Genomic DNA, 24699 nt, shown 5'->3' on the forward strand with positions numbered 1-24699 from the left:
ATACTCTCGTTGTCAGCAGGTCTCTCCCCAGAACACAGCGCCCTCCGAATTTCAAAAGCAAACCGACCAATCGCTGCAGTGCTAAGCCAAGGCTCCGGAAGACGACACACCACACCTAGGCAAAGATGAAGAAGATATAGTTTAGGGAGTAGCTCACAATTGGTTAACCTCTTACTTTAGCAACAGGCAGCAGAAGGTCATTATTCACAACGTTGATAACGGCTGGGATGTGGTATCTGAGTGGGGTACTGTCAAGTGGGGGGTGCCGCAGGGATCAGTGTTGGGGCCACTCCTGTTCCTTATTTATATAAATGATTTGCTCTCTAGTATTACGGGTAACTCTAAAATATTTTTGTTTGCTGATGACACTAGCTTGGTAGTAAAGGATGTTGCGTGCAACATTGGCTCGGCTTCAAATAGTGCAGTACATGACCTCAGTTCACAGCTTGTAGAAAATAAACTAACGTTAGATCACAATAAGACTCAGTTTTTACAGTTTCTAAAACACAATTCAACAAAACCTGACGTTTTAATTTCACAGAACGGGCATATGATTAGTGAAACTAAAAGGTTCAAATTTCTAGGTGTTCAAATAGATAGTAAGCTATCGTGGAAAGCTCACATTCAGGATCTTGTTCAAACACATGATACTGCCATATTTACTATTCGAAAGAAAATTAGTCTACTTTGCTTATTTTCATTCGATTAAGTCATATGGTATTATATTTTGGGGTAACTCTTCCCATTCTACAAGGATATTTTGGGCTCAGAAATGGGCGGTTCGGGCAATAAGTGGTGTGAGTTCACGAACCTCTTGTCGACCTCTGTCCATGAGTCTGGGTATTTTGACATTGGCTTCTCAATATGTATATTCCTTATTGTCGTTTCTTGTTACCAATATTAGTTTATTCCCAAGAATAAGCAGCTTTCCCTCGGTTAATACTCGGCAGAAATCAAACCTTGTTACAAATATTAGTTTATTCCCAAGAATAAGCAGCTTTCACTCGGTTAATACTCGGCAGAAACTAAACCTGCACTTGGATCGGACTTCCTTAACTCTTGCGCAAAAAAGTGTGCAGTACACTGCTGCATCCATTTTCTATAAGCTGCCATTCGAATTCAAAAATCTTAGCAGTAACCCACGCGCTTTCAAATCGAAACTGAAGAGTTTCCTCATGGGTCACTCCTTCTATTCTGTCGAGGGGTTCCTTGAAAAATTACGCTGATTCTTATTGTATTGCTGATAGCGTTTACTTAAACTTATGGACTGAGTTTTTTCAGGTTCATGAACATTTAGTTTTATCTATTACTTTTATGTTGTAATTTCGTGTACTGACACGTTCCATGACCTTGGACATTTGCTCCTCAATTTGGTCCTACAGAAATTGACGTGTAAATAAATAAAATCCTGAAGGAGGTCCCCCCAGAGGCTGTAAAACTACTCACGAAGATGTTCAGAGTCATCCTTAGGACCGGCCACTACCCCTCCGCCTGGAAAGATGCGGAGGTGGTGGCTATCCCTAAGGCTGGCAAAGACAAGCGGATGGCGCAAAATTACCGGCCCATCAGCCTGCTACCTACAGTCTCAAAGGTATTTGAGCGAATCTATGTCAGGCGACTGCGCCGTCACGTCCTAGAAGAAGTCCTGCTTCCCGACGAGCAGTTCGGCTTGAGGAGGTGGGCACAGGATAACACATCAACTGCTGCAACTAGTGGAGCAGGCGATGGGGGCGATGGGGAAGAGGGAGTACCTGTGGACGGTACTTCCAGACGTCTCCCGCACATTAGACTGCATGTGGCACGACGGACTAGTCTACAAGTTACTAGTATAGGAAGTTCCGGTGTGACACGCCCGCCGGATCCACTCCTACCTGGCGGGACGTACCTTCCATGTGAAGATAGAAGACGGGACCTCGACAGCACGGGAAATAGCCGCCGGAGTCCCACAGGGCTCAGTATTGCGGCCCCTATTCACGGCGGACATTCCACGAACGCAACGGGTGCAGACAGGGCTGTATGCCGATGATACAGCGCTGCACTCCAGGATCATCAACCCCATCTGATGCGAGGAAGACTACAAATGGCCTGCAACGAGTTAGAAGCTTGGGCTACCAAGTGGTAGCTCAAGTTCAATGCAGCAAAGAGCCAGGCTGTGATCTTGACGAGGAAACTTATACCTGAAGCTCTGCCACCAATCCGCATCATGGGAGGCCAAATCCCATGGTTGAACGCAGGCCCCTACCTGGGCGTCACATTGGATCGGCGTCGTACGTGGATGACGCACATCACCGAAATACGGGGTAAGGCGCTTTGCAGAACGCGCCTCCTCCAACCCTTACTCAATCCCACGAACACACTCTCTCCACACTGCGGATAGACGCTGTATCTGGCACGTATCAGGTCCGTGTTGGAATACGCCGCCGTGGTGTGGGGGAGTGTCGCCGAAACCCATATCAGGAGTCTCCAGAACATCCAGAACAGGTGCCTGAGACTGGCACCACATCTTCCGCGTGACTTCAACACAGCCGAACTACATCGGCTAACGGGATCGTCGGTGCTGAAGGACCGCTTCTATGCAAACACGGGAAGATCTACGAATCCTCTCGTCAGGAATCTGCGAAACCAGATTCACTGGCGAGGGACAACAAGATGGCCGGACTTGCTACGAGAGTAGCAAATCATCTCAGACAGCAAGAGGAAAGGAAAGGAAGAGTGTCAAACCTTAAGAAATAAACCAAGACGCGATGAATTGAAAATCAACCAGAAGAAGAAGATGGAAAAGCAGCTAGACCTGCTAATCCTTCAACTTAACTAATATGCAGCTTCGAGATGACACAAAGCAAGCAAACAGGTTCGGTGGCTAGGCTCTGGACAAACGAGTATAGCGCTTTTTTGCGCTGCGCTAGAGATTGCCGGATCGTGCTTGGTCGCCTACGCAACCGAAATGGCTGGACGCGGTAAAGGAGGTAAGCTTGCTGCCGCACTGAAATTCCTGGTGGAAGTGATCGAGAATGACCGCGGCCGCGTAAGGCGCTATGAGAAGCGCGCTGAACAGGAGTGCTTCAAGTGTCAGAAGATGGGGCACATTGCGAAAGCATGTGAGGGCACTGTTGCGTGCTTAAAGTGTGCCCAGGCGCACGACACACACACATGCACCAAGCTTCGTGGTGTGGCTGCCAAGTGCACGAATTGCGGCGGTGTCCGTCCCGCGAACTCGCGCTGCTGCAACTACACTACTGGCCATTACAATTGCTACACCAAGAAGAAATGTAGAGGATAAACGGGTATTCATTGGACAAATATATTACACTAGAACTGACACGTGATTACATTTTCACGCAATTTGCGTGCATAGATCCTGTGAAACCTGTACCCAGAATAACCACCTCTGGCTGTAATAACGGCCATGATACGCCTGCCATTGAGGCAAACAGAGCTTGGATGGCGTGTACAGGTACCGCTGCTCATGCAGCTTCAACACGATACCACAGTTCATCAAGAGTATAAGTGGCGCTCTGTATGAAAATCACTGGCTGTGCTGTGTGCAGTCTGTGGCTAGTTTGCATTGTTGTCTGCCATTGTAGTGTTGGGCAGTTGGATGTGAACAGCACGTAGCGTTGCGTAGTTGGAGGTGAACCGCCAGCAGTGGTGGATATGGGGAGAGAGATGGCGGAGTTTTGAAATTTGTGAGACCGGATGTCATGAACTGCTATATACATTATGACTTTTGAACACTATTGAGGTAAATACATTGTTTGTTCTCTATCAAAATCTTTCATTTGCTAACTATGCCTATCAGTAGTTAGTGCCTTCAGTAGTTTGAATCTTTTACTTAGCTGGCAGTAGTGGCACTCGCTGTATTGCCGTAGTTCGAGTAACGAAGATTTTTGTGAGGTAAGTGATTTGTGAAAGGTATAGGTTAATGTTAGTCAGGGCCATTCTTTTGTAGGGATTATTGAAAGTCAGATTGCGTTGCGCTAAAAATATTGTGTGTCGGTTTAAACACAGTCATGTACAATTGTTCAAAGGGGACGTTTCAAGAGTAGTGACTGCCGTATTGTGATGAGCCAGTTGCTCGGCCACCATTCACATGACGTTTTCAGTTAGTGACAGATCTGGAGAATGTGGTGGCCAGAGCAGCATTCTAACATTTTCTATATCCAGAAAGGCTCGTACAAGACCTGAAAAATACGGTCGTGCATTATCCTGCTGAAATGTAGGCTTTCGCAGGGATCGAATGAAGGGTAGAGCCACGAGTCCTAAAACATCTGAAATGTAGCGTCCGCTGTTAAAAGTGCCGTCAATGCGAACAAGAGGTGACCGAGACGTGTAACCAATGGCGCCCCACAACATCACGCCGGGTGATACGCCAGTGTGGCGATGACACATACACGATTCCAATGTGCGTTCACCGCGATGTCGCCAAACACGGATGTGACCATCATGATGCTGTAAACAAAACCTGGATTGTTCCGAAAAAATGACCTTTTGCGATTCGTGCACCCAGGTATGTCGTTGAGTACACCATCGCATGCGCTCCTGTCTGTGATGCAGCGACAAGGGTAACCGCAGCCATGGTCTCCGAGCTGATAGTCCATGCTGCTGCAAACGTCGTCGAACTGGTCGTCCTGATGGTTGTTGTCTTGCAAACGTCCCCATCTGCTGACTCAGGGATCGAGTCGTGGCTGCACGATCCGTTACACCCATGCGGATAAGATGCCTTTCATCTCGACTGCTAGTGATACGAGGCCGTTGGGATCCAGCAAGGCGTTCCGTATTACCCACAAAATAGGAAACGTGATGGTATGCATTTCTCCTGCTTGCACGAGGCATCACAACAAGATTTCACCAGGCAACGCCGGGCGACTGCTGTTTGTGTATGAGAAATCGGTTGGAAACTTTCCTCATGTCAGCCCGCTGTAGGTGTCGGCACCGGCGCCAACTTTGTGTGCATGCTCTGAAAAGCTAATCATTTGCATATCACAGCATCTTCTTCCTGTCGGTTAAATTTCGCGTCTGCAGCACGTCATCTTCGTGGTGTAGCAATTTTAATGGTCAGTAGTGTATTAAAAGGCTATAGAAGTAAGAAGGCCGCCACACGCCGTGCAGCCATCCCTAGCAATAAGACGGCCGCCCTCCCCCCCTTAATCCCCCCCCCTCTCTCCCACCTGCACCCCTGCGGTTGTGGTAAGCCGCGCTGCCGTGAAACCGCCACGAATGAAGCATTGGCTGTCATCCACGCTGCCCTTGCGCCGAGAGGGGCGCCATGAAAGAAGAACTCGTAGCTGTCCACCGCCAGCTGTGCAACAGCTGCGCGAGGAACTGCTGGTGCTCAAGAAGACACCTGCGTCTGCCGCCATCTCCACTGCGAGACAGCCGGTGGGGGGTGGACGCCTCCACCCAGACGGGCCACCCACGTCCCCCGCCAACGCAATGGAGAGCGTGTCGTCCCTGATGGATGTCGAGAAGTCTGCTCTCCCTCCCGAAGAAGAGGATGAGCTGCAGACACACTACGAGGAGACGCACATCGAGACACCTCCACTTGCTGCTGCGGTGTATGCATGCTTGCCGCTCCCTACTGGGCGCAGTGGGCAACCCGTGCTGCAGAAGGTGGCCGTGTATCTTCGTGACGGGTCATACCCAGCGCCTAGATAGCCGCTACCCATTCACTCCTCCCGATAGGTTCGAACCTCTCCTTCCTCACAAACCTTACGAACCGGTCAGGCATCATACGGTTCTCCGGCCCCTTGTTTCGAGGAAGGACCCCAAACTAATCAATAGTCACCCTCCGTATGAGGTGGCAAGTACAGAAAGGGCAAGAGCCTCAAAGGGCGCGGGGCAAAGTCAGGACATGCGGGGACCAAGCAGCAATCGGTATTGTAATTGGAAACCGTCGAAGCTGCGTTGGTAAAGTACCGGAACTTCAAGTGCTGATAGAAAGCACCGAGGCTGAAGTCGTTATAGGTACGGAAAGCTGGCTGAGGCCAGAGATAAATTCTGCCGAAATTTTTACAAAGGCACAGACGGTGTTTAGAAACGATAGATTGCATGCAACCGGTGGTGGCGTGTTTGTCGCTGTTAGTAGTAGTTTATCTCGTAGTATGAGTGGAGGTTAATAATTGGCTCCTTTTACCGCCCTCCCGACTCAGCAGCATTAGTGCCAGTACAACTGAAAGAAAATCTGGAATACATTTCACATAAATTTTCTCAGCATGTTATAGTCTTAGTTGGAGATTTCAATTTACCCGATATAGACTGGGACACTCAAATGTTTAGGACGGGTGGTAGGGACAGAGCATCGAGTGACATTATACTGAGTGCACTATCCTAAAATTACCTCGAGCAACTAAACAGAGAACCGACTCGTGGAGACAACATCTTGGACCTAGATGACAAACAGACCCGAACTTTTCGACTCTGTAGCGCAGAACAGGGAATCAGTGATCATAAGGCCGTTGCAGCATCCATGAATATGGAAGTAAATAGGAATATAAAAAAAGGGGGAGGAAGGTTTATCTGTTTAGCAAGAGTAATAGAAGGCAGATTTCAGACTACCTAACAGATCAAAATGAAAATTTCTGTTCCGACACTGACAATGTTGAGTGTTTATGGAAAAAGTTCAAGGCAATTGTAAAATGCGTTTTAGACCGGTATGTGCCGAGTAAAACTGTGAGGGACGGGAAAAACCCACTGTGGTTCAACAATAAAGTTAGGAAACTACTGCGAAAGCAAAGAGAGCTTCACTGCAAGTTTAAACGCAGCCAAAACCTCTCAGACAAACAGAATCTTAACGATGTCAAAGTTAGCGTAAGGAGGGCTATGCGTGAAGCGTTCAGTGAAATCGAAAGTAAAATTCTATGTACCGACTTGACAGAAAATCCTAGGAAGTTCTGGTATTACGTTAAATCAGTAACTGGCTCCAGATAACATATCCACACACTCAGGGATGATGATGGCATTGAAACAGAGGATGACACGCGTAAAGCTGAAATACTAAACACCTTTTTCCAAAGCTGTTTCACAGAGGAAGACCGCACTGCAGTACCTTCTCTAAATCCTCGCACAAACGAAAAAACGGCTGACATCGAAATAAGTGTCCAAGGAGTAGAAATGCAACTGGAATCACTCAACAGAGGAGAGTCCACTTGACCTGACGGGATACCAATTCGATTCTACACAGAGTACGCGAAAGAACGTGCCCCCTTCTAACAGCCGTGTACCGCAAGTCTCTAGAGGAACAGAAGGTTCCAAATGATTGGAACAGATCACAGGTAGTGCCAGTCTTCAAGAAGGGTCGTCGAGCAGATGCGGAAAACTATAGACCTATATCTCTGACGTCGATCTGTTGTAGAATTTTAAAACATGTTCTCTGCTCGCGTATCGTGTCGTTTCTGGAAAACCAGAATCTACTCTGTAGGAATCAACATGGATTCCGGAAACAGCGATCGTGTGAGACCCAACTCGCTTTATTTCCTCATGAGACCCAGAAAATATTAGATACAGGCTCCCAGGTACATGCTATTATCCTTGACTTCCGGAAGGCATTCGATACAGTTCCGCACTGTCGCCTGATAAACAAAGTAAGGGCCTACGGAATATCAGGCCAGTTGTGTGGCTGGACTGAAGAGTTTTTAGCAGACACAACACAGCATCTTCTTCTCAATGGAGAGACGTCTACAAACGTTAAAGTAACCTCCGGCGTGCCACAGGGGAGTGTTATGTGACCATTGCTTTTCAGAATATATATAAATGATCTAGTAGATAGTGTCGGAAGTTCCATGCGGCTTTTCGCGGATGTAGTGTACACAGAAGTTGCAGCTTAGAAAATTGCAGTGAAATGCAGGAAGATCTGCAGCGGATAGGCACTAGGTGCAGGGAGTGGCAACTGACCCTTAACATAGACAAATGTAATGTATTGCAAATACATAGAAAGTAGGATCCTTTATTGTTTGATTATATGATAGTGGAAGAAACACTGGTAGCAGTTACTTCTGTAAAATATCTGGGAGTATTGGTACGGAACGATTTGAAGTGGAATGATCATACAAAATTAATTGTTGGTAAGGTGGGTGCCAGGTTGAGATTCATTGGGAGAGTCCTTAGATAATGTAGTCCAACAACAAATGAGGTGGCTTACAAAACACTCGTTCGACCTATACTTGAGTATCGCTCATCAGTGTGGGATCCGTACCAGATCGGGTTGAATGAGGATATAGAGAAGATCCAAAGAAGAGAGGCGCGTTTCGTCACAGGGTTATTTGGTAAGCGTGATAGCGTTACGGAGATGTTTAGCAAACTCAAGTGGTAGACTCTGCAAGAGAGGTGCTCTACATCGCGGTGTAGCTTGCTGTCCAGGTTTCGAGAGGATGCGTTTCTGGATGAGGTATCGAATATATTGCTTCCCCCTATTTATACCTCCAGAGGAGATCACGAGTGTAAAATTGGAGAGATTCGAGCGTGGACAGAGGCTTTCCGGCAGTCGTTCTTCCCGCGAACCATACGCGACTGGAACAGAAAAGGGAGGTAGTGACAGTGGCACTTAAAGTGTCCTCCTCCGCACACCGTTCGGTGGCTTGCGGAGTATAAATGTAGATGTTGCAGTGTTGACAGATTGCCAACACTACGCACATTATTTAAGGGAGGCGGCCATTAAGCAAGCAGGCGGACTTGAGGGTCTGAAACAGGATACTCAATGAAAGCTATAAAGAAAAGTACGTAGCTGCTGGAATACTTAACTTTAATCCACCATTTGTATACAGCGTTCTTGATGAGACGTTTCATACGATAACTATCAAACTATCAATTGCTATGTAAGGCTAATGGCGCCTTGCTAGGTCGTAGCCATGGACTTAGCTGAAGGCTATTCTGACTATCTGCTCGGCTAATGAGCGATGCTTCGTCAGTGTAGTCGCTAGCAATGTTGTCCGTACAACAGGGTCGAGTGCTCGTCCGTATCTCGAGACCTGTCTTGTGGTGGCGCTCGGTCTGCGATCACACAGTGGCGACACGCGGGTCCGACATGTACTAATGGACCGCGGCCGATTTAAAGCTACCACCTAGCAAGTGTGGTGTCTGGCGGTGACACCACATTCCTCCCCCGCAAATCGGCGAACGGTCGTGTGATAAGGCTTCCGCCCGCCGTGGGGAGGACCCCATGTTGACGTATGCGATGAGGTGGGGAGCCTAACAACAGGCGAGGCTGTGCCACCCGCACCCGGCCATTCGGTCCGAGGGGATCTAGGAAACGCCTGAAAACCTAGTCCAGGGTGCACATCAACATACGGTGTATGCGCCCATAAAGAGACAGGAGGGGCCGAAGGGTCGACCTCCATTGCGTCGGGGTACCCGACGCGCGAAGACGCCATGTGGTCCGGAGCAGGCAAGAGTTCCATGGCGGAAGACAGCTGGTCACGGGAAGCGATCGGCGGCGCGTGACCCAGGGAGGCGCTTGGCGGCTGCAGCGAAGCGTCCACTGCGGGCGGCGCCGGCTGCAGGACAGGCGGCGGCGGCGGAGGCGGCGACGCGTCGCCATGGGGCAAAATGGAAGGCATCGTCGGTAACACCTGGGGATGAGGCGAGCCAGTAGATGGGTCCCCAGGGCGCTGACCGGACGGCACCGTCGCTGAAAGCAGACGGGGAGCGGCAGAACCCGTGCGACGACAGAGGCGCAGCTGATTGAGATGCCGACGCACCTCACCAGAGGCCCCCAAATCCAAATACATCGCGCGGCCGAGGCAGCGAAGAATGCGCCCTGCGAGCCAACGCCGCGAACCTCGATAGTAGCGATAGAATACAACGTCGCCTGGAGCAAAAGCAGGAGTCTGCCGCTGCACAGGAACCTGATGCGGCGGGTGCAGCAAAGACATCAAGGTCCGATGAGGACGACCGTGGAGCAACTCAGCCGGCGAGCGACCATCTCGGGGCTGAGAGCGATACGATGACAAAAAGAGCAACAACGCGTCCTCCCGAGAATGCGACTCTTTCAACTTTAACATCTGTGACTTGAAAGTCCGGACCAATCGTTCAGCGGCACCGTTTGACTGAGGAGAAAACGGCGCGGATGTCAGATGTTGAATACCATTGGCCTGGCAGAATGACTGAAATTCTGCGGACATGAATTGTGGGCCATTGTCGGAAACAATAGTCTGCGGAAGACCTTCAATGCAAAAGATAGCAGACAACGCTTGGATGGTGGTAGAGGACGTCGTGGAAGACATCCGGACAACAACAGGAAAATTACTGAAGGCATCTACCAGAACCAACCATCGAGCATTCCAGAATGGACCAGCAAAATCGATGTGCAAGCGTTGCCAAGGGGAAGGGGCTTTTGGCCATGCAAAGACTTTCCGCAGCGGTGCGGATTGGTGTTCGGCACACGCCAGACAAGAAGAGCACATATTCGTAATCGCAGCATCGATTCCGAACCAAGTACAGTGCAGACGAGCAAGTTGTTTCGTTCGCACTATACCCCAATGTCCTTGGTGAAGAAGCCGTAAAACAGAGGACTGTAACGAACGTGGGACCACGACTCTGGACTGATCATTATCAGAACGCAACAACAAACACTACGTCGAACAAAAAGTCTCTCCTTGTGAGCAAAAATCGGCGAACCAACGGATCCTCGATCCGAGACTTTGACAAAGGCCATTGCGTAGCAACATAACGCAAAACGGGAGCAAGGACAGGGTCAGCAGCTGTGGCTGTAGCTACACGACGAAAATCAATCGGAAGCGATTCGACCACTTCATCGGTTTCCGAATCAATGAACATGCAAGCAAGTTCGGAAGAATCGAATGCTCTATCCTCAGCAACAGGCAAACGGGACAACGCATCGGCGTTTCCGTGCTTAGCAGTGGACCGATACAAGTTATCATAGCGGTACTGCGAGAGGAAAATAGACCAGCGAATGAATTTCGGCGCTGTACGCGGAGGTACAGGCTTGTTCGGATGAAAAAGCGACGTCAAAGGTTTGTGGTCTGTGATGATGGTAAAGTGACGACCATACAAGAAATCATGGAACTTAGTAACACCAAACACGAGAGCCAAAGTTTCTTTCTCTATCTGTGAATAATTTCTTTGCGCAGACGAGAGCAATTTGGACGCAAAGGCAATAGGGCGATCGTGCGACCCATCTTTGTGCGCAAGCACAGCACCAATCCCGAAATCCGATGCATCTACCATCAACAAAAGGGGTTTCTTGGGATCGAATGGCGTAAGGCGAGTATTAGAAAGCAATGCCGATTTCAACTGGCGAAAGGCGCTTTCGCATTCCGTCGTCCAGACGAACGGAACACCCTTACGGCGTAAGCTATGAAGCGGAGCTGAAATGGAAGAGGCATTGCGCAGAAAGCGATGATAATAGTTAATTTTACCCAACACACTCTGTAGCTGCTTCACATTCTGTGGCGAAGGCAAATCTTGTATGGCACGGAGGTGCTCTGGACTCGGATGTATGCCTTGGGCATTGATGACATGTCCCAGGTATGGTAAGTCACGAGCAAAAAACACACACTTGTCCTTCCGCAAGCGAAGACCATTGTGTCGCAATACCTGAAATAATGTTCGTAGGTGTGCTAAATGCTCGTCGGCTGTCTTTCCGGAGATCACAATATCGTCCAGATAGTTCGCTGCAGTAGGGACCGACGCACAAACAGTTTGTAAATATTGCTGAAACAATGCAGGGGCGGATGCACACCCGAATGGCAGTCTTTTGAATCGGTACAAACCAAGATGCGTGTTAACCACCAAGACGCGCTGGGATTCGGCGTCCACTGGGATTGGCAAGTACGCATCTGCTAGGTCCAACTTCGAAAAGTATTTACCCGGGCACAGTTTATCAAAATGATCTTCCGGGTGGGGTAAGGGAAAAGTTGCAATCACGAGTTGTGGATTCACTGATAGGACCTGATTTACTATAGACATGTTAAACAATCGAAATAAATCTAAACCAAACAAGTTCACTGCAGTAGAAGAATGAAGAACGTAAAATGACACAAGTTTTGTTTGTCCCTTATATGTTGCAAGAAGAGTGCACTGTCCTAACACAGGGATCTGCTGTCCTGAATATGTAGTGAGCTTAACAGTTGTGGCACACAACGGAGGTTTGCCCAGTTGTTTGTACGTGTCATGATTGAGCAATGAAACTGCAGCTCCAGTATCGAGCTGGAATGGTATGACCTTGCCATTAAAGTCCAAATCTACAATATGTTTATTGTCCTGCTGACGACAAGAGCGACTGTCTGGTGCAATTTCAACTGATACAGGTACAGCATCACGTGCTAATTGACATGATTTCCGGCGACGTCGACGCACACTTTGTGTGGGACGAACGCAGTCACTGTTTGAGAAAGTGGCACTGGGCGGGGTGGAATTAACTACATGAATGTCCATGGGCGAAGGTCCACGAGCCTGAGTGTCCTTGGTTCGATTCCGGCGCGAAGCAAGGGGCCTGGAATGATTAAGAGTGTCTGATCTGAGCTTTTTCTGGCAAACACTTTGAACATGTCCTTTCTTATTACAGAAAAAGCAAATAGCTTGGCGTGACGGGCAATTTTCATGCGAATGTCTAGTAGCACACCGCGGGCATGATTTCACTGCATTTGTATGCTGGCGCGGCACACCTGGTTTAGAGCGTGGTCGCAGCTGCGTGGACGTGCGTGAGGGCAGTTCACCGGGCCGCGCAGCGCGCCCAGCGGGCCGGTTTATGTGACACACGAGCCGGCGAAGTTTCAAATGATTCCTGAGCAAAGTCAAGCGTGTCTTGCCTATCCAATATGTCTATCACTTGTTGAAGGGAGGGATTAACTAGTTTCAAAATCTGTTCCCGTATACGAACATCAGAAACGTTCTGTCCTATTGCATCACGTACCATTGTATCTGAATAAGGGAGTCCACATTCACACTCAAAAGCACAATCCCTTGTAAGGCCTTGCAATGTTGCAACCCACTCCCTATTAGTTTGACCGGCCGTACGTTTTGTACGAAAGAACGTATACCTTTTTGCAACTACATTAACTGTTTCTTTGAAATAGGCATCCAATGCCGACAAAATTTCTTCGTAGGACAGAGTCACTACATCGCGTCGAGGAAATAATTTCACTATCACACGGTAGGTGGTCACACCGACACAGGATAATAAGTGAGGCTGCCGCTCATTACCTTGAATTCTGTAGGCGGCGAGATGGAATCCAAACTGGCGTGACCACTCGGTCCATGTTTCTTGCGCTGGGTCGTAGTGCCTAAAAGGCGGTGCAACTGCGAGTTGTGGCTGCGGTAGCGGTGAAGCGGCGGCTGCCGCATCGTGTTGCAGTGCACATTGACCCTGGACGAGCTGTCCAAGGGCATTCAATAACGCCTGCGCCTGCTGATTCTGCAAGCGATAAAATTCGGACAGTACATCGGGAGATTGTGGCGAAGCCATGACACAAGTAAATCAATCAAAGAGAAAGAAGGCGGTTTGTAACGTCGCCAGAAATTAGAGCAATACGAACGCGAAATCCACTTTTAATCCTCGTCGCCAATTGTGTTGTTGACATATTGCCAACACTAGGCACATTATTTAAGGGAGGCGGCCATTAAGCAAGCAGGCGGACTTGAGGGTCTGAAACAGGATACTCAATGAAAGCTATAAAGAAAAGTACGTAGCTGCTGGAATACTTAACTTTAATCCACCATTTGTATACAGCGTTCTTGATGAGACATTTCAAACGATAACTATCAAACTATCAATTGCTATGTAAGGCTAATGGCGCCTTGCTAGGTCGTAGCCATGGACTTAGCTGAAGGCTATTCTAACTTTCTGCTCGGCTAATGATCGATGCTTCGTCAGTGTAGTCGCTAGCAATGTCGTCCGTACAACTGGGTCGAGCGCTCGTCCATATCTCGAGACCTGTCTTGTGGTGGCGCTCAGTCTGCGATCACACAGTGGCGACACGCGGGTCCGACATGTACTAATGGACCGCGGCCGATTTAAAGCTACCACCTGGCAAGTGTGGTGTCTGGCGGTGACACCACAGATGTAGATGTAGATGTAGACCCACCTCCAGATGGGTCTACCTACGCTCACTCTGGGGCAATGGTCACATTCCTCAGAAAACAGCCCGACATTCCAGTGGACACAGTCAGTCTCCCAAGCCAATTCCTACCATGAGTTCCCCTATTCCCACCTCATACGTGTTGCAGGAATAGCGACAACCGCTTACCCTGCCCCTACACGATCTCTGGATCACTCCTTATGATAGTGCAGTGCAGTGTTGCGTTCGGTGTCCTTAGTTAGCTGACACGCAGCAACACCTGCTTCACATGGGTGTTCCTGCCTGTTTGCCGCCACTGTGCCATGCAAGACACATGAACTGACACAGCAGTCATGGTTAGTCCGATGACACCACAGTCGAACCGACAAGAAATCCACTACCATACTACGCAACGCCGGTAGGAGAAGCACTTGAGCGCTGGAACTACCCACACCTCTGGATCTTGGCATCCCGTTGACAGCCGAGCGAGCGAGAGAGCGATTTCCGTTCATTCCAGTCGGCTGCCCGATGTTGTTTACGTCGGCACGCGAACCGTGGCCAGTAGCACGAATTTCCAAGTACCGTTGTGCCAGTTAAGTCTGAGGGGAGATTTGGCAGGTCGTGTATAACCTAAAAGGAAGGAATCTTGGATATTTAGGGTCAATACCCCCACTTTTTTGAGAAAATCACCCCTAAATGTTATGACGAGCAGTCGCCTCAAAATTGGCGGGATCAATGGATAATTGTAAATACAGCAGTTTTCATTATCAGATATGGGGTCCGAAAACTCATACTTTTCCAGAAATCGAGGCAAGAAACTTTTACAACCTACGCTTTTGTTGTACCCACATGGTGAACGCTTTTCGCCGACAGCACCGATAGCGCAACGGCCAAGGTAACTGGCTGGGAATCGAAGAACCTGAGTTCGAATCTCGAAGAAACCTGGCGGATGTTCTTCTTTTCGTTTGTATTTTTCCATATCTCAATTGATAAGGATAGGAGAGTTAATAAGGTAAGTAAATCAATAAGGAATGATGATAATAAGTTAGGCAAATAACCATGCTATCCCTATCAATTGAGATATGGAAAAATACAAACGAAAAGAATAACATCTGCTAGGTTTCTTCCAGATTCGAACCCAAGTTTTCCGGTTCCCAGACAGTTACGTTTTTTTTTTCTTTTTCTTTTTTTTTCTTTTTGTTCGTTGTTGATCGTTGGGTTTGGTCGTTGCGGAAGTCACATGACACCCGTCTTCAAGTTCGTTTGTTGATCCTTCCACTCAGTTTTTTTTTTTTTAATTACAGAGGCCAACCAGCTCTCTGACCGAACACACTGAGCTACCGTGCCGGCTTTACCTGCCGTTGCGCTATCGGCGCTGTCGGCGAAAAGCGTTTACCATGTGGGTACAGAAGCGGCACTTGTATAAGTTTCTATCCTCGATTTCTGGAAAAGTTTGCGTTTGCGGACCCCATACCTGATGATGAAAAATGCTCTAATTACAATTATCTATCGATCCCTCCAATTTTGAGTCGATTGCTCGCCATAACCTTCAGGGGTGATTTTCTCAAAATCGCGGGGGTGTTGACCAAAAATATCTTAGAGTCTTTCGTTTTAGATTGTACACAAGCGACCTGCAAATTAGAGCCGAATCGGTTGGCCGTGTCTGAGGCCTTCCCCTTGTCAGACTAGAAGTTACACGTCTAGCCGGAGTATTATTGCCTCGATATTTAGTGTCTGTCTTTCGGAATGCTTCATATCCGCGATGGCTGGCGCCGCGATTTTGCACACAGTTGCAGCCATGGGTGTACCCAGCGAGGGGCAGGGGTGGGGGGGGGGCAGCTGCCCCCCCGCTCCTAGAAGATATTCTCAGTTTTTCACTAGTTTATTGTTTTATTTAATAAGAAATGCTGCATGTTTTCTCGGATTGTACAATTGCGTTCTTGCATTTAAAATGTTTATTAAAAGCAGTTTTCACTGGTTTACTACTTTATTTAAAAAGAAGTGCTGTATGTTTCCTGAGACTAGTATGACCTCCCCCCCCCCCCCTAGTTCCCGGTAATATTCGCAATGCTTTCCAGATGGAATATTTTCCTTTCCTCCACATTGTCCACTAGTATCACCGTGATTAGGGGACTCCGCTTGTTTTTTCGGGGCGTCTTCATACGAGAGACTGCCCTGAAGCCAAATCACAGGTCCTCAAGCTCTTATTCGAGGTATACTGAGTCCATTTGGAAAGGTAGTTTGCGAAGGACTACCTTGAGTTATCTTAGTCCCTCAGAAGGGTGCGTGTAGTGTGGCAGATCGTGGTCCTTTGCCGAAGCCATTACCCCACCGTACTCTTATTTCGATTTCACAGCGGCCCACTGTTTTAATTGAAACAGAAGACTCTGACATTACCGTGCTATTTAAGAGTTTCTGGAAACTTTTAAAGTTGCATGACAATGGGAGGAGGTGCGGCCGTATTTCCTCTACTTAACAGGAAAGTAGGCGACTAACTCAAGCAGGCAATACGAACAATTACGATACGTATTCAGAGTGCAAACTGTGGTGTAACCGCCAGACACCACACTTGCTAGGTGGTAGCCTTTAAATCGGCCGCGGTCCGTTAGTATACGTCGGACCCGCGTGTCGCCACTATCAGTGATTGCAGACCGAGCGCTGCCACACCGCAGGTCTAGAGAGACTTCCTAGCACTCGCCCCAGTTGTACAACCGACTTTGCTAGCGATGGTTCACTGACAAAATACGCTCTCATTTGCCGAGACGATAGTTAGCATAGCCTTCAGCTACGTCATTTGCACGACCTAGCAAGGAGCAATTACCAGTTACTATTGCTATTATGAATAATGTATCGTCAAGAGCGACGTTCACCATTTATGGATTAAAGTTAAGTATTCCACCAGCTATGTCCGTTTTTTCTAAATTCTAATTTCCTTGTCCTGTTCCAGACCTCACGCCAGCCTGCGTAAGCTAAAACGCGTGCCTTTCGGCTTCCTCTGCTAACGGTGTTGGCTCTCCTGCCAACCGACAACATTTGGCGACGAGGCTAATCCGCGTTCTTATTGATATTGCCCTGATTTACTTGTGTAATGACTTCGCCACAATCTCCAGATGAACAGTCCAAATTATATCGCTTACAGAATCAGCAGACACAGGCCTTACTGGATGCCCTTGGACAGCTCATCCAGGGTCAACGTGCAATGCAAAACGATGCGGCAGCCGCCGCTCCACCGCTAGCGCAGCCACAACACGCTGTTGCACCAACTTTCGACCTTTTGATGCTGCACTGGAAAGCTGGACGGAGTGATCACGCCAATTTTGATTCCATCTCGCCTCCTATAGAATTCAAGGTAACGAGCGGCAGCCATTTTTGTTGTCCTCAGTAGGGGTGAAAACGTACCGTGTGGTAGTCAAATTATTTCCCCGATGCGACGTAGCAACTCTGTCCTACGACGAAATTTTGTCTGCATTAGATGCATATTTCAAAGAATCAGTCAATGTAGTTGCGAAAAGGTATACCTTCTTTCGTACAAAACGTACGGCAGGTCAGACTAATCGGGAGTGGGTTGCAACTTTGCAAGGCCTTACTAGGGATTGTGCTTTTGAGTGTCAATGTGGACTCCCTTATTCAGATACTATGGTATGTGATGCAATTGCACAGAACGTTTCTGATGTTCGTATAAGGGAACTAATTTTGAAACTAGTCAATCCCTCCCTTCAACAAGAGATGGACAAATTGGATCGGCAGGACACACTTGACTTTACTCAGGAATCATTTTAAACTTCACCAGCCATGTGTCAGGTTACCCGGCACGCCAGGCGAGCTGCACGGAGCAGTAAACAGCCCTCGCGCCTGGCCGTGTCGATGCCGCCAGGCTCTCAGCCATGTGTGCCGCGCAGGCAAGCAAATGTAGTGCTAAAATCATGCCCGTGGTGTGCTACTAGACATTCGCATGAGAATCGCCCGTCACGCCAAGCTATTTGCTTTTTCTGTAATAAAAAAGGACATGTTCAGAGTGTTTGCCAGAATAAGCTCAGATTGGACACTCACAACCATTACAGGCCCTTTGCTTCGCATCGAATTCGAACCAAGGATACTCAGGCTTGTGAAACTTTGCCCATGGAAATTCATGTAGTCCATTCCACTGCGCTCAGTGCCACTCTCTCTAACAGTGACTGTGTTCGTCCCACAAATAGTGCACGTCGACATCGCCGGAAATCCCGTCAAGTCGCAAGTGATTATGTACCAGTGTCAGTTCACGTTGCACGAGACAGTCGCTCTTGTCATCAGCAGGACACTAAACTTTTTGTAGATTTGGACATTAACAGCAAAGTGATACCATTCCAGTTCGATACCGGAGCTGCAGTTTCACTGATCAATAAAGACACGTACAAACAGCAGGGCACACCTCTGTTGCGTGCCGCAAATGTTAAGTTAACTAGCTATTCCGGTCAAGAAATCCCTGTATTAGGACAGTGCAGCCTTCTTGCAACATACAAAGGACAAACAAAACTTGTGTCATTTTACGTCCTTCGTTCTTCTTCTGCAGTGAACTTGTTTGGTTTCGATTTATTTCAGTTGTTTAACTTGTCTATAGTAAATCAGGTCCTATCAGTGAACCACACTGTGCCTTCCGACAGTGTTTCTCGTCTATGTGAAGAATTTGCAGACATTTTTGCACCGGGCCTTGGTTGCACTAAGAACTATAAAGCACATTTGGAACTGAAAGTAAACGCACAACCAAAATTTTTCAGAGCGTGCAATGTTCCCTACGCATTGCGTGATGAGGTCGCAAAAACATTACACAATTTGGAATCACAAGGTGTAATTGAACGTGTGCAGGCTTCTCTCTGGGCATCACCCTTAGCAATTTTCCCAAAATCTTCGGGAAAATTGAGACTTTGTGTGGACTTCAAGGCATCAGTGAATCCACAACTAGTGATTGCTACTTTTCCTTTACCCCACCCGGAAGATCTTTTAGACAAACTGTGCCCGGGTAAATATTTCTCGAAGTTGGACCTAGCCGATGCGTACTTGCAAATACCGGTGGACGAAGAATCCCAGCGCGTTTTGGTGGTTAGCACGCATCTTGGTTTGCGTCGATTCAAATGACTGCCATTCGAGTGTGCATCCGCCCCTGCATTGTTTCAGCAATATCTACAAACCGTTCGTGCGTCGGTCCCTACTGCAGCAAACTATCTGGACGATATTGTGATCTCCGGACAGACAGAGGAAGAACATTTAGCCAATCTCCGAACATTATTTCAGGTCTTCCGACAAAATGGTCTTCGCTTGCGGAAGGACAAATGTGTGTTTTTTGCTCGTGCCTTGCTCTACCTGGAACATGTCCTCAATGCCCAAGGCATACATCCTAGTCCCGAGCACCTCTGTGCCATACAAGACTTGCCTTCGCTGTAGAATTTGAAGCAGCTACAGAGTGTGCTGCGAAAAATCAACTATTATCATAAATATATCCCACACGCCTCTTCCATTTCAGCTCCGCTTCATCGCTTACGCTGTAAAGGTGTTCTGTTCGTCTGGACGACGGAATGCGAACGCGCCTTTCGCCAGTTGAAATCGGCATTGCTTTCCAATACTTGCCTTACGCCATTCGATCTCCAGAAGCACCTTTTGTTGATGGTGGATGCATCGGATTTCGGGATCGGTGCTGTGCTTGCGCACAAAGATGGATCGCACGATCGCCCTATTGCCTTTGCGTCCAAATTGCTTTCGTCTGCGCAAAGAAATTATTCACAGATCGAGAAAGAAGCATTGGCTCTCATATTTGGTGTTACAACGTTTCATGATTTCTTGTATGGTCGTCACTTTACCATCATCACAGACCACAAACCTTTGACATCGCTTTCTCATCCGACCAAGCCTGTACCTCCACGTATAGCGCAGAAATTAATTCGCTGGTCAATTTTCCTCTCGCAATACGGCTACGATATCTTGTATCGGTCCACCGCTAAGCACGGAAACGCCGATGCATTGTCCCGTTTGCCTGTTGCTGAGGATAGGGCATTTGATTCCTCCGAACTTGCATGCATGTTCATTGATGCGGAAACCGATGACGTGGTCGAATCGACTGATTTTCGTCGTGTAGCTACAGCCACAGCTGCCGACCCAGTCCTTGCTACCCTTCTGCGTTTTGTTGCTATGCAATGGCCCTTGTCAAAGTCACTGATCGGGGATCCGTTGGTTCGCCGATTTTTTGTTCACAAGGAGAAACTCTTTGTTCGACGTGGTGTTTTGTTGTTGCGTTCTGATAATGATCAGTCCAGGGTCCTGGTCCCACGTTCGTTACAGTCCTCTGTCTTACAGCTTCTCTACCAAGGACATTGGGGTATAGTGAGCACGAAACAACTTGCTCGTCAGTACTGTACTTGGTTCGGAATCGATGCCGCGATTACGAATATGTGCTCTTCTTGCATGGTGTGTGCCGATCAACAATCAGCACCACCGCGGAAATTCTTTGCATGGCCAAAAGCCACTTCCCCTTGGCAACGCTTACACATCGATTTTGCTGGTCCATTCTGGAATGCTCGATGGTTGGTTGTGGTAGATTCCTTCAGTAATTTTCCTTTTGTTGTCCGGATGTCTTCCACGATGTCATCTGCCACCATTCAAGCGTTATCTGCTATCTTTTGCATTGAAGGTCTTCCACAGACTATTGTTTCCGACAATGGCCCACAATTCATGTCCGCAGAATTTCAGTCATTCTGCAAGGCCAATGGTATTCAACATCTGACGTCCGCGCCGTTTTCGCCACAGTCAAACGGTGCCGCTGAACGATTGGTCAGGACTTTCAAGTCACAGATGTTGAAGTTGAAAGAGTCGCATTCTCAGGAGGACACGTTATTGCTCTTTTTGTCCTCGTATCTCTCTCAGCCCCGAGATGGTCGCTCGCCGGCTGAGTTGCTCCACGGTCGTCATCATCGAACCTTGATGTCTTTGCTACATCCGCCGCATCAGGTTCCTGTGCAGCGGCAGACACCTGCTTTTGCTCCAGGCGACGTTGTCTGCTATCGTCACTACCGAGGTTCACAGCGTTGGCCCGAAGGGCGCATTCTTCGCTGCCTCGGACGCGCTATGTACCTGGTTTTGGGGCCCTCTGGTGAGGTGCGCCGGCATCTCAACCAGCTGCGCCTCTGTCGTCGCATGGGATCTGCCGCTTGCCGTCTGCTTTCAGTGACGGTGCCGTCCGGTCAGCGCCCTGGGGACCCATCAACTGGCTCGCCTCAGCCCCAGGTGTTACCGACGCTGCCTTCCATTTTGCCCAATGGCGACGGGCCGCCGCCACCGCCGCCGCCGCCTGTTCTCCCGCCGGCGACGCCCGCGGTGGACGCGTCGCTACAACCGCCGGGCGCCTCCCTTGGTCACGCGCTGCCGATCGCATCCCGTGACCGGATGTCTTTCGACGTGGAACTCTTGCCCGCTCTGGACCATATGTCGTCTTCGCCCGTCGGGTGCCCTGGCCCGATGGAGGTCGACCCTTCAGCCCCTCCTGTCTCTCTGCGGGCGCCTACACCGCATGTTGGCGTCACCCTGGAGCAGGTTTTCAGGCGTTTCCTAGCTGCCCTCGGACCGAATGGCAGGGTGCGGGTGGCACAGCCTCGCCTGTTGTTAGGCTCCCCACCTCGTCGCATACGTCAACATGGGGTCCTCCCCACGGCGGGCGGAAACCTTATGCCACAACCGTACGCCGATTTGCGGGGGAGGAATGTGGTGTCACCGCCAGACACCACACTTGCTAGGTGGCAGCCTTTAAATCGGCCGCGGTCCGTTAGTATACGTCGGACCCGCGTGTCGCCACTATCAGTGATTGCAGACCGAGCGCCGCCACACAGCAGGTCTAGAGAGACTTCCTAGCACTCTCCCCAGTTGTACAACCGACTTTGTTAGCGATGGTTCACTGACAAAAGACGCTCATTTGCCGAGACGATAGTTAACATTGCCTTCAGCTACGTCATTTGCTACGACCTAGCAAGGCGCCATTACCAGTCTCTATTGCTATTATGAATAATGTATCGTCAAGAGCGACGTTCACCATTTATGGATTAAAGTTAAGTATTCCACCAGTTACGTCCGTTTTTTCTAAATTCCAATTTCCTTGTTCTGTTCCAGACCTCACGCCAGCCTGCGTGAGCTAAAACGCGTGCCTTTCGGCTTCCTCTGGTAACGGTGTTGGCTCTCCTGCCAACCCACAGCACAAACGTCTTATGACTTGCTGTTCTCAGCATTATTATACCTTCAGCTCTAAGATGATCATACGCTAGCTTGTAGGTCTAGGCCAGCATTCAGAAGAATCCCCAGCTATCCATTCATCGTGATATTGCACAAGCAGAGCACTCACGCTCCTAATCAATAAAACCTTCAGAGTGAACGATTCATGGATAATATAGTTCGAGCAGTCATCAATAAACATCATAAGAACCCTTTCATGCGGATACAAGGAATCAATTGCCCCAGACGTCAATGGAGGATCATGAAACGGATTCGAACAGGTCAAGTCAGTTGTTGTTACCTAATCCACAAGTGTGGATGGGCTAGTTTTGCTAATTCCGATAGTGTAGCGTCCTTAAAATCAGTCCACCACGACGTTACTGACTGTTCTCTTCGAACGAGGAAAGAAACGATAATCGACATTCACTGCACATTGGATGGAGCTGTCGAGTGGAATAGGGAATTAGATCTGAAAATTTAAGATAGTTGGAACTGGTAGCTGTACACTTTTTCCACTAACGTGGTACATATGCATACGTTTTTATCAAACGACAAGAAAGTAACGTCCAGTAAAACTATCTCCAGACCACTGACGGCAGTGGAGAACAATAATAGCAGCAAATAATATGAAACATTACTTTCTGCACATCCAATGCTCGTTACTTCATAGGCCGACGAACTGAAGTTCTTTTAACAGTATTCCAGATTACTTGTGAGAAGGAACCCTCTGATACCGCACATGTCGTGCCTTGTATTTGATCATTTCGCAGAAAGAAGTAATTCATGTGCTGAATACGACCAACTCCCCAGTTTAGTGCATACATGGAAACTTTGCAGAATGAGATTTTCACTCTGCATCGGAGTGTGCGCTGATATGAAACTTCCTGGCAGATTAAAACTGTGTGCCGGACCGAGACTCGAACTAAGGACCCTTATCTTTAGCGAGCAAGTGGGCTACCAAGCACGACTGACGACGCGTCTTCACAACTTCAGTTCTGCCGGTATCTCGACTCCTACCTTCCAGACTTCACAGAAGGAATTTGCGCTGATGTAAGATTCGCAGAAGAGCTTCTGTGAAGTTTGAAAGGTAGGAGATGAGGTACTGGCACAATTGAAGTTGTGAGGACGGGTCGTGATTCGTGCTTGAGTGGCTCAGCCGGTAGAGCACTTGCCCGCGAAAGGAAAAGGTCCCCAGTTCGAGTCTCGGTCCGGCACGCAGTTTTAATCTGCCAGAAAGCTTCATGCAAACTTTGCCTCGTAAGAATTATGTCGATTCACCATTAACTGTGTAAGGTCCTACACAGTCTCATCCATAACCGTGCCCTACAACTTACATTATTTAGTGAATGGTACTTTTAGTAACACTATCGTTTCTACCCTTTCGTGTTACACTTACGAACGTTGCTTGCGAAGAACAGCTATTACTAATCCAACCTATTGGCTAAATTTTGTCTGATTTGACTGTCGTGAATGCTTCACGAATACCTGTGGGAGAAACTACTATTTGACCTTATTTTTCTAGGATGGTGGGTTCTTGGGGTTTTAACAGTGAAATACCTCTCTTGTAGAGGCTGTCTGTGGATTTGGATAATAATCTGTATGACAGGGTCGCACTTGCGTACTGTTGCTCTTCTTTGTATCTACTCTATACCCGCTATTATTGCTGTCAGGCAATATTCATGGACCTGAAGAATGAGTTTTGTAAGGTTCATTACCACAGGATTCTTGCAATCAATCTAAATCTGGTGTCTTACTTTCCTATAATTACTTCCATATGATAGTTTAACTTTAAATGGTTTCTGTCGCGTACTGTCAGGTATTTTACGGCTGTGACTGTTTCCCATGACCCTTCGACAAGTTACAACAATGGCTAAGTGGCTATTACTGCGCAATATGTCTGCTTAGGTTGAAATCAACTGGGGTACTGTATTTTGGGGCTGGTATTCCTGCATTTCCCTACTATTTCCTGCCGCTCTGAGACCCTACAAAAAATGGCTCTGAGCCCTATGCGACTTAACTTCTGAGGTCATCAGTCACCTAGAACTTAGAACTAATTAAACCTAACTAACCTAACGACACCAGACACATCCATGCCCGAGACAGGATTCGAACCTGCGACCGTAGCGGTCGCTCGGTCCAGACTGTAGCGCCGAGAACCGCACGGCCACTCCGGCCGGCTGAGACCCTACATATAGTAGCAGAATACCAAACCCTTTTGGATCATCCGAAGTAATCCACAGATCATTAAATTGATTCTTTAATACTCCTTTCGGGTATGCCCGAAATTACTTTTGCGTCTGACAAAGTTCTCGTGTGTAGAGCGGCACGTTAAGGTATATTTACAATTAACTTCTCAGTCCAGTCATAAGGTATGGTCGATTTTCTGTAAGCTTGTTAACTAGGTGACAGTCCGGAACTATCGAATATCATCCGAAAGTCAAGGGACACGACGTAAATCTGG

Source organism: Schistocerca serialis, chromosome 9, assembly GCF_023864345.2.
Source record: "Schistocerca serialis cubense isolate TAMUIC-IGC-003099 chromosome 9, iqSchSeri2.2, whole genome shotgun sequence".
NCBI classification, from domain to species: domain Eukaryota; kingdom Metazoa; phylum Arthropoda; class Insecta; order Orthoptera; family Acrididae; genus Schistocerca; species Schistocerca serialis.